Source organism: Vidua macroura, chromosome 6, assembly GCF_024509145.1.
Source record: "Vidua macroura isolate BioBank_ID:100142 chromosome 6, ASM2450914v1, whole genome shotgun sequence".
Lineage (NCBI taxonomy): Eukaryota > Metazoa > Chordata > Aves > Passeriformes > Viduidae > Vidua > Vidua macroura.
Window position 1 is genome coordinate 4,100,202 of NC_071576.1, and position 6,000 is coordinate 4,106,201.

Below are 6,000 nucleotides of genomic sequence, written 5' to 3' on the forward strand. Positions count from 1 at the left end.
GAAGGAGAATAAAACTCCAGCTGGCTTAGGAGGATTTGGAGTATTTAAATGGAAGGAAGTGGTGAAACCTCCACTGTTTTCACCTGGAAGAAGTGCAGAGGTAGCTGAAAGAGAAGGCAATGTTTATTTTTTTCAACTCTCTCTGCTTTGCAGGCAGGGGATGCTCCTTGCCAGGCTGATTTCTTTGGCACTGCAAGGTCTGTTCCCTGGGTTGTGACTTTTTTTTTGGGGTCTCCTAAGCTATGCTGGCCTGAGAAACTGCCTGGATTTATGGTGTTGTATTACACCAATACCCCTCTAGGTTCTATTTGTGTGGTAGATTTCAGCACCTGGTTAGTGAGGCAAAACCATGAAGAATGGGAGCTTTGGCATGGAGGGGGGGGGAATGCTGCACAAGGCACAGCTTTTCCATCCATATTTATTTATGATCAGATGTGGGATGGGAGTACTACATTTAAAAGGAAATGGTTTGTGCTTTTAATAAGGCTCTTCACTTACAGCTATTCTGATCCAACTCCTGCATTACCCACTGCTTTTTCCTTCCAGTGTTGTGGCTTTATGGTCTGCTGGCTCACAGACATATTCTTCATTACTTAAAAAACCTGATTGCTTCACAGCAATCTTTCTGCGGATAGAGAATGAATGTTATTTCCATTTGCTTTTATATTCCTATATATAGAATACAAAAAGCATTGCTGTTATTAATTTAATATGGAGAACCTCTTAAAATGGCCCAAGCATCATCTGTTTTATTAGTGCCTGCTTGATAAAGCTTCCACATCCTACAGTTACTTTGCTTCTGAGGATAAGACTTCACAATATGCACTGAGATTTTGATAAAATCTCATCAAAGCCTGCTAAAAGATCTTTATCTATTTTGATTGGCTTGATTACATTGATTAATGAAACACTGGAGGATTTTATGTGATGGGATTAAATAATGCAATTAGTTTTAATAATTTTTCTAAAAAATAGAATTAGGTGGGAACAAAAGGGAAAAAAGAGAGCAATGTTCTGCGTACTGTGTTCATGATAAGTTGTAATTCTTTGCTTTACCCCTTGGAACAGTGGCATTTCACAGACCTCAGATGCAGGAGTGCTCAGGAGGAAATATAAGTGAAGAGGTTAAAGCTGGGGTGAATCTTAACTCACCAGGATTTTCCAGGCTGGCTCTCGTGCCAGTGTTAGGGAGGAGTTGTTGGCACCCTGAAGGTGTTGTTTTCCTGCACTGGCCTCCTCCTTGTTCACCTCTGGTTGTTTACAGGAGAAATGGGGTTGTGGATGAAAAGAAAACATGTATCATTTTAGTGGGTTAAGAATATTCAGGAACTCGCAGCAAAAATCCGAGGTTCTGTGTAGAGGATCTACAGGGGAGCTGGAGAGGGACTTTGGGCAAGGGTGTGGAGTGACTGGACAGAGAAATGGCTTCACACTGCCAGAGGGCAGGAGTGGATGGGATATTGTGAGATATTAGGAAGAATTTCCTGGCTGTGAGGGTGGGGAGGGGCTGCCCAGAGAAGCTGTGGCTGTCCCTGGATCCCTGGGAGTGTCCAAGGCCAGGTTGGACAGAGCTTGGGGCATCCTGGGACGGTGGAAGGTGTCCCTGCCATGGCAGGGGATTGGAATGGGATAATCCTAAGGGTCCATTCCATGAGTCTGTGAGGGTGGATGGTAACTCCTCAGCCACACCAGTGTTGGCACAGACACACTTTGTTACCAAGATGGTGTCAAACAGTTCAGCCCCAAGCTGCCCGTGACAGCCAGCCCTTAGTTCCCAGTGCAAGGAACGGGGAGAGGAAGTGACAATTTAGAAAATGTCCTTTTCATGTCCTGTCTGAGGACAGTGCCCAGCTCCTCTGCCTTCACTGTGCTGGAGGTCTGAATTCCTTATCATGGTCTGGAACTTAAACCTTGTTGAAGGTGTTTAGGGAATAGAACCTCATAATGGTTTAGGTTAGAAGAGATCTTGAAGATCTCTTCTAAGATCTAAGATCTTGACGTCCAACCATTCTCCCAGCACTGCCAAGGCCACCACTAACCCAGGTCCCCAAGTGCCACGTGCACCTCCCTTTCAAAAATCCCTCCAGGATGGGGATTCCACCACTGCCCTGGGCAGCCTATTCCAATGCTTGACAACCCCTTTAGTGAAGAAATTTTTCTTAATATCCAATTTAAACCTCCCCTGGCACAACCTGAGGTGATTTCCCTTTGTCCTGTTCCTATCCTGGGAACACAGCCTGACCCCCCCGGCTGTCCCCTCCTGTCAGGAGCTGTGCAGATCCACAAGGTCCCCCCTGAGCCTCCTTTTCTCCAGGCTGAGCCCCTTCCCAGCTCCCTCAGCCTCTCCTGGTGCTCCAGACCCTTCCCCAGCTCTGTTCCCTTCTCTGGATAAGCTCCAGCTCCTCAACATCTTTATTGTCCTGAGGGTCCCAAAACTGCTCCCAGGACTGGAGGTGCCCCAGCAGTGCCCAGCACTGGGGACAATCCCTGCTCTGGTCCCTCTGGCCATGCTGCTGCTGACACAAGCCAGGACAACCCCAAGCATTGGCACAGGAGGTGTAATCAGGGCTCCCCTTCCTTTGTTCCTGGTTTCCCTGGCTCTACAGCAGCTGGGCTGATGTTTGCCTGGTGTTTAAAGGTTCAGAGTTGTCAAACTGCCTTTTGTGATCCATCCTGGACGTCTTGTGGGGCAGTGGCAACACAAAAGCAGAGTGTCATTGCTGGGGTTTGAGGTCTTACTGGCGTTTCCCTCACCTAGAATATCAATCCTAATTGCCATTTATTTTTCTTCTCATCTAGCTGTATCTCTATATCTTGTTTACTGTCACTCTGCACTAAGCTGTTACTTCAAAGCATTTGCCTTGAATAATCACAATCAGTAAACTGCATAACAGCTTTGTTAAATACACTGCCTCTTCCCTCATAGTGTCATTCCTGGGAAGAAAAGACAAGCAGGAGCTGTGCATGTTGAATCCAGATCTGATTTCAGAGATAGCAGGCAGCTAAATGTGTACACTCTGTGTGTAGAGAAATTTGGGACCACATTTTTGTATTTGGGATGGCCTTTGTTCAGAAGCATGTCCTGAGTGAATCAGTGCCTGAATCCTGGCACCAGGAGATACATAAAAACCTCACAATCCCTAAATAGGAGGGTTGAAAATGATGTGGAATTTCTTTTCATAAGCAAAAGTTCTCTCAGCATGTGAAAAATTTTCTCGGTGCTGCAAAACCCACCACTTGCAGACTGCTAGAACAGGCTGAGAACAGACTCTGCAAGTGTCATCACTTTAGGGCTGTCAGCAAAGAAAGATATTCATCCCCTGAGGCTCTGTCACAGAGCAAATATATTAACTAGCAAAAATAAATCATATTCTTTCTAATAAAATATTCAATTGCTTGTTTGTTCTAGCAAATGCAAGAAATGGAGATTTAATCAAGGAAAACAAGACTTTCCATCAGACCACAAGGTATTCTTGGCTAGAAGTCTGCTAATATGCTTGAATAATTCTGGTAATAGTAAAACTGAGCCATCCAGAAAGGGCAGCTCTTACGCTGATTTCGAGTCACAGCATTTGGGGAGACAAAGAAATAGCCAAATTAGCTCCTCGAAATTATAATTTATGGAAGTTTTGCTAATGTCTCATCTTGGAGCCCGATAGAGACGCGTTTCAGGTTTCTGCTCTGTTTATTTGTTTGGAAAAGCAGACGTGGTAATAAATTGGTCAGTAATCAAAGCAGAGAGAGGACTCAACCTGGCTGGGAGTTCTCCTGGTGATTGCTGTCTAGGAGAGCAATTTCCCTCCTTCCACATATCAGTGCTTCACATTTTCCCCATCTCACAGAATCCCTTTCATCCAGACAGACTAACACGGACTCTCAGGCTGGTAATTGGCACACACAGATGCAAACTCCCTGTGTCTTTCCCCCCCAAACCCCAATCCCCATGCCTTCCCCCTGCCAAACCCAGCATTGTTCCAACCCCTTGCTCGAACAGACTGGAAAGACTCCACCAAAGTTTCCATGAATAACATTGCAATTTTTGGAACCAATCCAGAGCCAGTTTGAAGATAATAGGAACACTGAGTACTAAATAACACACTGACAGAAGACATGACACCATGCTGGCAGAAGACATGTGTGCATGATTTTTATAGTAACCATGGCTTGGGAGTCAGAGAATAGCAAAGGAAACTATTGGAAAAAATGGCCAATATTTTATATCTCGTGACTTTAGCTGGAGAAGATCATGTGCATTACAGGAGAGAGCTGCTGTCCTTTGCCAAAAGCCTCTGTGCAGAAGCTGGAGCTGGGTCTCCCAGTTATTTGATATTCAGAAGTCACATGGAGATTCCTGGTATAGATATTGGATAGGAAATTCTAAAAGGACCAGCTCTGAAAATTAACAATGATGGATGGTGGATAAAGGCAATTGATAGGCTTCAGAGTCATCACATGATGGAAAGAGAACCTGACCATCTCCATCTCTTCAAGTTATTTACAGTGTCTGGTTTTCCCCTATTTGCTAGTCTTTGATCTGTAGTCCATGTGATTCTGCATGTCCCACTTCATAGCCAGAGAATATCCAAGCCATGTTCCAATGTTGTTAGCTCAACCGAAATTTCAAGTTAAAGTAATTGTCCTGAGGGGAGGGCGGGGGGGGGAAGACCTATCCATAGTGTTTTCTGGAATCTGTATCTCAACTCAGAAACCCTCAAGACTTTAGAGCAAGCCCTTCCCAAAGATGATGTATTTTAGGTACTTTCAGACTAAGGAGTTCAGCTGGAGGCAGTGGCAGGTCAGAGATTGAGGTCATGTTCTTGGATTATGGCCTGCTCAGCGATTGCTTAATATTGTGTCTTCATAGGTAGGAGTTAAACAAGAGGGAAAAAAAGGAAAAATATCTCAAAGTTGTGGACTGTCACTTCTGTAGGAAAAAACCTAGCACTGTGGCCAGGCTTGAAGCTGGGCATTGCACAAATACTTGGATGGATCTGGAGGGCTTCTCACGTTGCTAGGCCCAGACTAAACCAAGGGAAGGGCCTTGTTTTTAAACACCCCCAACTCCCAAACTCTGCATGCTGCCCTAGGAGAGGTGCTTTGTGATGTCCACCAGCTCATGGTGCCCATTGGGTTGTGATGGGCTGGGCCATGAGGAAGGATTGTGTCCCACTGGTGTCCCTTCACTGACACTGTGACGGTGAGGGGGAACACTTCATGGCGTGGAGCTGCTTTATCTTTTATTGCTTGTACAGGATCAAGCACTTTCACTTCAACAGGAGATTATTTCTGTTTGAAGCCTTAACCATACACTGTAACGCTTAGATACAAAAAGGGCACGGAAGGCAAAGCATGGAGGAATTAAATTATATATTATATATGCGTGCAACCGAACGAACCTTGCGTGAGCCCCATGTTAGCTGTGAATATCTGTTCCACTTCATGAAAGCCCTTTCCTCTATTTATCACTATTTTCTAGTGATATCAGTGGGTGTTTGTGCACACTGTCTGGAAGAGGACTGAATTCTGCAGCGTTTTCTCAGGCAAAACCCCCAGCCAGGAGCAAAGGCTCTGATGACAGTCGAGAAACGTCTCTATTCACAAGCACTCTTTACAGGTGATTGCTTATGTATTAGAGATGTAAATGAGGGGTTTGTTTCAAATGAGGTAAATCTAAGATTAAACTCCCATCGAAGAGTAAATGTTCCCTTTACCTTTCATGTGTAGTAGCTTGAAAGAGCCTACACAACAATAAATTGCATTACAGAAGCTCCCACTGACACGACCATATGTTAGCAGTCTCTGTTTTGAAGGGTTACAGCTCAGTTGTAAGAATTTGCTGTGGACTGAAATTTGGCAGTCTCTGCTGGGTAGTTAGATTTTAAAACAGAGCTACAAATGCATCCCAGCTCCTCACGAGTCATCCCAGAAAGGGCAGAGTAGGAAAGAGCAAAGCAGGTTGAACTTGAGTTTGGCGCTTACACAACTAAGAGCGATGTGTGG